This window comes from Solanum stenotomum, chromosome 3, assembly GCF_019186545.1.
Source record: "Solanum stenotomum isolate F172 chromosome 3, ASM1918654v1, whole genome shotgun sequence".
In the NCBI taxonomy this organism is placed as follows: domain Eukaryota; kingdom Viridiplantae; phylum Streptophyta; class Magnoliopsida; order Solanales; family Solanaceae; genus Solanum; species Solanum stenotomum.
Window position 1 is genome coordinate 24,755,824 of NC_064284.1, and position 10,072 is coordinate 24,765,895.

Consider the following 10,072-nt stretch of genomic DNA (forward strand, 5'->3'; position numbering starts at 1 on the left):
GTTTTCGTTACTTTTATATTTTTATTATCATGACCTTTAAAATAATTAATAGTCGTATTCATGATATTATTTGTTATTCTTATTATAGTCCTATAATTGAAGCACTGTAAAATTTTGGAAAAATGATCATATTAGCCTTTTAAATTATTATATTTTCGACACTTGTTTTATTCATATTTTAGTTTGACTTGAAGAATAAAATAAATGCTATTGAATGGTGATCGGTTTGTGGGAGTTGATGTCAACAAGAGCTCGAAAGATTATTGTGTATTGATTTCGTATTTTTCCTTTTTATTTTTTAAATGATTAAGATTATAAGAATAATGTTGCATTTTTTTTGTAGTTCTCTTTATGATTTCTCTTTGTTTTGTATTTATAATTTTCTTTGTTGTCGTAAGCTTATATTTTTTTCTGGTTCAAAATAACATATAACTTTGTTGAAGGTCATCTAACAATTAACCAAACATTTTTCTCTATAAAAATAATTATATGTCTCAATAAATATATATTGATATCTTATCATCTTTCATAACCGTGCGAAATACGGACAAATTCACTAGTATAACAAATAACTTTGTTGAAGGTACGTTCTTTAAAAAAAGGAAAAATAGTCTGAAAAATACTTCAATTTTGGCCGAAATTGATGTTATGATACCAAACTTTATTGAGGATCTTTTATCCCCTGCACTATTTAATAGTGTATTTTAAAGGTATATATGTGTCCACGTGGACACATTACTATTTATAATAATGCAATATTTATGATGTTCACGTATGCACATATATACCTTTAAAACACACTATTAAATAGTGCAGAGGTGAAAGAGCCTTTCCAAAATTTCGATATTATTACAACAATTTCAGTTAAAGTTCGAATATATTTCAGACTTTTTTCCTTAAAAAAATTGAAGTACTATAATAGAACTAAAGTATCAAAATTTAAGAAAAGCCAAAAATAGCCTCGATTGGTAAGCTGGTAAAGACAACTATATATAACAGGTGCTTCAGACCTCTTCTATATATTATTAGTAAATTTGACATACAGTTGAGTTGCTGCAAAGGAAGTTGCCTACTCTTATAATGGCAAATACGCTCAGGTAATTAATTATTCATTTAAATTAATGGTGCTAATCTATACATTAATTAATTACTATTTAGTACAGTTATAATTTCTTTCTTTCTTTTCTCTTGCATGCTCATTCTGTTAATTAATTAGCTAGCTGTCTCAAATTGTGATAAAATGTGTATTTTTAGCTTTAATCAAATGTTTGATGTTTTTTTTTGTGATATATGCATCGGACCTGTAGGTTGGAGGGCAAAGTGGCTGTAATTACGGGTGCTGCAAGTGGCATTGGAGAAGCAAGTGCTAGATCGTTTGTGGAAGATGGTGCTCGTGTTGTCGTCGCCGATATTCAAGATGAACTCGGTCTCCAAGTAGTTGAGTCCATCGGAACTGACAAAGCCACCTACCGGCACTGCGACGTCACAGACGAGAAGCAAGTCGAGGATACCGTAGCTTACGCGGTAGAGAAATATGGTACTCTTGACGTCATGTTTAGTAATGTCGGGACGCTGAACTTCTGCAGGTCCTCGACATGGACGTGACAGCTTTTGATGAGATGATGGCCATCAATGTACGAGGATCCGTGTTAGCGGTCAAGCACGCTGCTAGAGTTATGGTTGATAAGAAAATTCGGGGATCCATTATATGTAACGTGAGTTTAGAGGGTATTGTAGCTGGGGCCGCTTCGTTAGCCGACGTTGCGTCAAAGCATGCAGTTGTAGGCATTGTGAAAGCAGCCGCACGTGAACTAGGTCCACATGGGATAAGGGTGAATGGGGTGTCGCCTTATGCAATAGCGACGCCCCTGGTGTGCAAAGCGTATGGGTTGGATGCGGCTCCAATGGAAGCAGCAATAAATGGAAATGCAAACTTGAAAGGTGTTACGTTGAGCACGATGCATGTAGCACAATCAGCACTTTTCTTGGCGTCTGATGAATCTGCTTATAAAAGTGGTCAAAATTTGGCTGTCGATGGTGGACTTAGTTCTATTTTGAAGCTACATTAATAAATTATCAGTCTCTTGTGTTGGTGTGCTGTGATCATGTTGGCCTTAATTCTCTTTTCGAAGCTACAATAAATCCTCACTCTCTCAGTCTCTTGTGAGTGTACTACTGTTTCACCTTGTTTCGTTTCGAATTTTCAACTTAAATAATACATTGTTTACTGCAATTAACAAAAGTAATTAGTACAATATTTTTTAAGATTTACATAAATTGATTAAATGTATTTGAAAGTCACGTTTTAGGAGCAACATTTTACTGAAAAATTAAAAGGCCAAAGTTGATGATTGACAGAGTAGAGCAACGGAATTTCTCTTTCTTTATCCTCACTTTCTGTGGGGCCAAATTATATCCACTGTCCTCTCTCTTTCTACCAGACACAGTTTATATTAATTGAATTGTTGAGACATTTTTTCATTTTTTAAATTAATTTAATTGTTCAATTTTTAAGACTTTTTTTAGAATGTTTTTCCAATTTTACTCTTCATTAGTATTGAAATTAGTTATTAATCGAAAAAGGCTCAAAAATACCCATAAACTATCCGAAATAGTTCATATTTACCCTTAAACTATATTCCGACTCAAAACTACCCTTCCTGTCATACTCTTGGATCAAAAGTATATTTCTTATTAATTAAAGCTGTTAAATGCCATGTGGATGCCATGTGAATGCCACGTGACATGCCACATAAGCGCCACAATTTCATTCATTTCCACATAGACTAATATTCTTAATCCCTAATTTCCCCCCTCATTTCTCCATTTTCATTTGAAACCATTTCATCCACCCCTTTCCCCTCATTTCTCCAATTGAGCATACATGAAAATAGCTCAATTGAAAAGCATGGTTGCTGCTGGCTGCTTTTCTTTAGGGGAAAGGCTTTTCTTACCCTAGCCGCGAAATTATGGGAAAGAGGTGGGTGAAATGGTTTCAAATGAAAATGGAGAAATGAGGAGAAAAATTAGAGATTAGAAATATTAGTCTATGTGGAAATGAATGAAATTGTGACGCTTACTTGGCATGCCATGTGGCATCCACATGACATTTAACAACTTCAGTTAATAAAAAGGGTACTTTTGACCCAATAGTATGGCGGGAAGGGTAGTTTTGAGCTATTCGGATAGTTTAGGGGGTATTTTTGAGCCTTTTTCGGCAATTAATTAATGTTTAGTTATTTTAATCATAATTTTGATAATAATTAATAAGGGTAAAAATGACAAGTTAAGCCTAATTTATGTCTTAATCTTCTTTTCTTAAAGAAAGTGAAACACCTCAACAATTTAATTAATTTGAAATGGAGGGAGTAATATTTTTTTATTTTAATTTATTTGATATAGGTAGAATTTAGAAAGTTAATTAAATTTAATATAATTTTTAGATATTTAAGTTGTTAATTACTTTTTGTTTGCGCAAATTTATTAAGAAGAGGTCCATTAAGATATCTATAAGTAAAGTATTTTTCGTCATGATCGTTGAGTTTTTACTCAAAGTAGTTACAAAATATAAAAAATAATTACGGACATTCATAATAATAAAACAATACCTAAAGACTATGAATTTAAAACTAAAAGTCATAGCTAAAACATATTTCATAATTTCAAAAAAATCATACACTAATTAAAGTAGAACAAAAGAAGTACTTAATATTTTTAAAAATCATTTAGAAACACGCTGAGGCAGGCACGTTGACGAAGACGTGCCTGCTTCAGCGTGAAGTTTTGAATTTAAAACTAAAAGTCATTGCTAAAACGGATTTCATAATTTCGAAAAAAATTATACATCAATTAAATTAAAAATAGAACAAAAGAAATAATTTTTTTTTTGAAACACGCTGAAGCAGGCACGTCGACGGAGACGTGCCTGCTTCAACGCGAGCTCTCTCTTATATAACTAGACATAGGCACCCGTGCCAGCACGGGCCCAATACATGTTACATTTTTTGTTTCAATTTATGTGATACAATTGAAATTTGGAGAACCATTCAATTTTTTATATGATATTTAAATATTTGAAGTTCTTAATTATTGTGATCTATAGTATTTTACATAATTTTTGTTGTAAACTTAAGAACAAAAGAACAATATAAATATAAAGACAAGAAAAATATAACACAAGAGGAACAGTATGAGATAACTTTCTTTCTTTCAAGTGTTCGCCAAATCTTCAAGTGTATACAATATGAACCCTTATGCCTCTATTTATAGTGTAACATAGAGGCATAAAAAAGGTTTGTCATAAACATGACATTAACATGAATATAATGAGGGAGGTTATGGAAATGAAAGATTACAAAAATAATGGTTATAAAGGTGCAGGTTATGGTTATCTTCATAATGGAGGAAAGTAATGGAGTAACTTCTTGATGTAGTGGACACCCACAATATATTATTTTATAATACTCCCATTTGGATGTCCATAGATAATATGTCTCGTTAAAACCTTACAAGAAAAAAAAAACCTGTGGGAAAAGATCCTAGTGAAGGAAAAAGAGTACACATATCTTTTAATACACTTTGAATGTTGCCTCGTTAAAAACCTTACCAAGAAAATCCAATTGGGATAAAACCATGGTTAAGTAAAAATGTACAACGCGTATTTTTCTCTCCCTGATAAAAACTTTACTTGATATCTCGGAGATGCTGCATTCCAATCTTATATCACAACTTCTCAAATATTGATGTTGGCAATCCTTAGTGAATAAGTTTAGATTATCACTTGAATGGGTCTTTGAACGTCAATCTCACCATTATGTTGAAGATCATGTGTGAAAAAGACTTTTGGTGAAATATGCTTTGTCTGATCTCCTTTGATTGTAATCTCCCTTCAATTGAGCTATATATTAATTTCGTATTTGGTGGCTGAAATATCCTTTTCAAAAGAAAATCACATATTTTCTGAATATGATAGATCATGATTCCAACCAAACACACTCCCGACTTAATTCATAGATCAATATTATTTCCGCATGATTTGAAGAAGTGGTTAGTAATGTGATTCTTTGAATTTCCAAGATATTGTTGTGTCTCCATATGTGAATAATAGTCCATTTGCGATCGAGCTTTATGCAAATCAAATAAATATTTTGCATCTACATAATCAAATCATTTCTGACTCGGGGATTTATCATTTCAATTTTATTGAAGCTCTTCCTTTCTTCTGAAAGAAAATCACACATCTTCTATGTGTTGAGTCACTTGCTTTGTTAGTTTCTTGTCATAACTTGAATGATAATATGACAACCCTTTCAAATAACTTTCGTTATGTATATCAAATAATCTTCTAGCATTTGCATTACCAACAATCTGTAAGTGCACCAATTGCACTAATACATGACATTTTAAATCATTTTCATAGGATCAAAAATATTATTTCTCTGTGTTAAGCAGTCTCAAAACCATTGGGTACTCAATGGAATTGCTTTAAGACCTTTTAAATCCTTCAAGGATTTTCATATAACCTTCATTGTCTAGTTAGACATAATAATCATTCATTATGCATATTCAAGTATTTCATCTATTGTCAGACTGAAGCAAGTCTCATTGAATCCACTACTGGAGAATATATCTCCATTTAATAATGTCAGGATTTTTGCGAAAACCCTTTATTCCCCGAGACACAAATCACATTTTATATCTTACGGTTATACTTTCGCACAATGATTCATTTGTACCACACTGACATTATATTTTGATCCATGAATTATAAAATCAAAAACATCATTTTTCTAAGTGAAACAAAATATACTTGAATAGTTTCAACAACTTATCTATCCACACTATATGACTTATTCGAATTTAAGATCCTCATAATCATTTATAGCATTGAGTGCCACTTCATATCAAAGATACCATCGACGGTCATTTTGATATCAATTCCAATACGACATAACTTATCGAGATCTCTTTATTTTTCATGATTTTCAGGTACCTGAACCTTTGCCAAGGTTTTATGAAGTGTTATGTCATAGTGCTCTTTCAAAGAACTTACCTCATTATCATGACCATTTTGATAACTTGCTCCTCTCCTTCCTCAAGAAGTTTTACGTTTGAAATTGATTGGTCTATCACGCTTCTGGCGTACCATAGACTCTGTCCTTCAAGGACTATTTATTGGAGCATTTGCAGCTTAATTAAAATATTGGGTCAACAAATACATCTGGCAAATTATTTGCAATATTTTGCAAATGAATTATCTCTTGAACTTCAAGTTCACATTTTCTTTAATGAGGATCTAGATAATTCACCCCACACATAATTTTCAGCTACTAAACATATCTCCCCCTAATGTTAGGAAATCTAACATTTCCCCCCAACCTCATTTGGAGATTCATCTTTGTGCGTGATGGAGCAATAAAATCATATGTGCACACATCAAATTTTAGATGAAAATTATTTGGTTCCTGACCCTGAACCAATTGTGATGGGAGAACCTTGTTAGCTTGATGCATACACGTTAAATAAACTCATCTCATACCATATTTTATTTGAGAGATTTATTCTCATAATCAATGGTCTAGCTATAATTGGAGGCAAACAATTTCTGCTAAACCAAACAGTATTATCAACATAATTTTATAGTTTGGAACCGTGCTCTTAATTTAACAATTTGAGCAAATAACCTTACAAAAACCAATTTGTAAAATGCACATGTGACCATACCATAGATGCATCTATTAAATCTAATAGTAAGCGGTCCACATGGCAGGGGAACAGACCCATATTCACTTTTTTATATGTTCCAAATAATTTCAAGGGATACAATCCCAACCTTAGCTGGTACAATGATCATTTTATCATGAGAACAAGCAACACAAAAAAATTCTTGAAGAATCTTTTATTTCTTCAAACAAATAGTCACATGAATTCTCAATTTTTTTTTTGCATCACATTTGAACCAGAATGGCCAATCGATTATGCCAACTGATATTTATTCTAGTAAACTTTACTTTTGCATGTGATTCCATCATCATGTCCATATTTGTATACAACAAACAACGGAAAAAAATGGGTAATTTTAGATGTAAATATTTATAACCCACTTTGATTGTAGTAATCTGAAGATATTTAATCTTTCAATAATTTACAGTCTCAATATAAATTTTTTTTAATTTCTCCGAAACTTAAAAAAGTTTCTTTTGAGACTTACTACAAACTCAATATTATGAACAATTTTTATTTCTGGATAGTAACAAATTAGTTCTTTCGAAACTCTTAATTAAGTTTGTGTACTGCCACAAATTTCACAACACCATTCTTATGGTGACCATCTCCTTCAAGGAGAAAATTATTATTATTGTCATGGTTAAAATTATTACATGCAAGACTTATTTCTTGACAATCAATGACAAATTTGTGTTGCCACACAACAACATTTATTTTTGGTCATGACCACAACCTTTATAGAAAATAATTATTTCTTTCTTTTGTCCTCCAATAGTTCATAATAAAACATACCACAATATTTGTGTAGTACTCAAAATATATGACCAAATAATTATTTATGTCAAAATATTTCTTTTCAATCTCTCAAACCTCCCGTAGAGGTGAGATGTGACATTTATCCAACAATACATGAACATGTTTTTATCCATATGAACACAAATCACATTTCTTCAAGAAATGGACCACAACCATTTGTACATGTTTCATAAGTTTTTATTAGAAACTCATTGTCATGCTTTGACATTATCAAATTTATGTGACTCACCTCAACATCATTTTAAGAGGTCAAATGTACCAAATGTACTACCACTTTGTATTCTTTTATTTTGATGGAGGATTTACAAAACTTTTCAAATTGGGTTGCATCAACAACAATGTGCCCAATATCTTTTCATACCACTTTGATGGATAAAAATTACCTTCACATTTGGAGGACCATCTTAAGAAACAATGTGCCCAATAACCTTTCATATCACTTTGATGGACAAAATTACCTTCACATTTGAAGGACCATCTTAAGAACCCATAATGTTCTTCCTTTTAATTACAATAATGATGATCATTAACATTTTGCCACACTCATATTCATACATTCAATCACTTGTCATTTTTCACACACACTGCTACCACATTCACATAAGAGAATGGAGCAAATTAATTGGGCAAATTTCACGACTTTCAATTAAAAGCATACAACTTTATGTTAGTCATCATCATATCATCACTATAATGCATTAGGACTTAAACCCAATGTCTTACCCATATAAAGACACATTTGGTCATAAATCAATGGGACTTGAACCCAACTTCTTATTATCATGGTGCACCGAGACTTTACTCGATGTCTTACTCACTTGGGGCGGTGAAACTTGAATTCACCGTCTTACCCTCAATCAATGTCTTAATAACAAAATGCATTACCAAAAAATAAATATTGAATATCATAAATATAATCTGAATTTGACTTAAAATTGAATAAAAATGAACAAAACTAATTAATTAGAACGACATATTTAAACCATATAAAAGTCCCAAGTTAAAATAAATTAAAACATTTTAATAGTCTCTCAATATTTTTATGAAGATTATCATAATTTACTAACCATTTTAAAATAACCACAAAACAATCTTTGTTAGTACAAATAATATATAGGATATGAAGTATACCTTGCAACCGAAGAATTACTATAATTCATAAAAATCAAGAAATACTACCATTGATTCTTGACAGAGAATGAGCAACTTGTGCTGATAACGTGTTGTAAAACTTAAGAACAAAAGAACAATATAAATATGAAGACAAGAAGAAGATAACACAAGAGGAGCATTATGAGACAACTTTCTTTCTTTCAAGTGTTCACCAAATCTTCAAGTGTATAGAATATGAACCCTTATGCCTCTATTTATAGTGTAACATAGAGGCATACAAAAGGTTGGTCATAAACATGAAATTAACATGAATATAATGGGGGAGGTTATGTAAGTGAAAGGTTACAAGAATAATGGTTATATAGGTGGGGCTTATGATTATCTTCATAATGGAGGAAAGTAATGGAGTAACTTCTTGATGTAGTGGACATCCACAATATATTATTTTATAATAATTTTCAAATAATATATAGAATTTTAGTGTACCATTTTACGTGGCACCTATAGAATTTCAAGAGTCAACCGAATTTTTTTATATGTAATTAAAATATTCCAAGTTGTTAATTATAGTAAATTATATAAGAAAATATATCATGTCATTTTCAAATAATATATGTTATTTCTTCTTTTCCAAATTATATGACACCGATAAAATTTCGGGAGTCAATCAAATTTGTATTTCTATTAAATATTTTAAATTATTAATTATTGTGATTTATAGTATTTTTTATGTGATTTTCAAGTATAAAACAAAATAAATAAAAATAAAATAAATAAATTTTAAAAATAAAGAAAGTACATAAATTACGAAAACTGTTTCTAGAGTCTTCTATATCGCGATTTATAATTAGTCACATTATCTAATTATACTTAATTTATTTTCTTAAACTTCGTGTCAAATTATAATTAACAAACAAAAAGAATTATTGTACCATTTATTAGAAATGGAATGGAATCTATGGTGGATGAGTTGCAGTAGCTACTAAGGCTTTTAGCTTGTGACACATAGGATAGGATTTGGAAAATGAAAAATATTTCACCTAAGATGACAAAACTATCCTTTAATTAAATTTTATAATTCCTACAAGCACACATGTTGACCAACACATGTGTGCTTGTAGAGCCATGAAATTTGGAGAGTTAACTAAACTTATTTGAAGTTGTTAATTTATTGTGATTTTTATTATTTTTATGTCATTTTTAAATAATATATGTTACTCTTTCTATTTCATTTTATGTAACACGGGTAATTTTAAGAAAGTCAAGAAATTTTCTTATATGATTCTTAAATATTTTTAATTGTTATTTTATTATAATTTATAGTATTTTTTACATTACTTTCAAACAATGCCTATTACTCCTTTTGTTTCAGTATACGTGGTAAATATGAAATTAGAGAATCAACAAAATTTCGTAT

At 30.6% G+C, this 10,072-nt stretch overlaps 1 pseudogene; it reads left to right on the forward strand.

The window, feature by feature from the left end:
• Positions 1-1,080: 1,080 nt before the first annotated feature.
• LOC125858794 (short-chain dehydrogenase reductase 3b-like) lies at positions 1,081-2,069 on the forward strand (annotated as a pseudogene).
• The last annotated feature ends 8,003 nt before the right edge of the window (positions 2,070-10,072 follow it).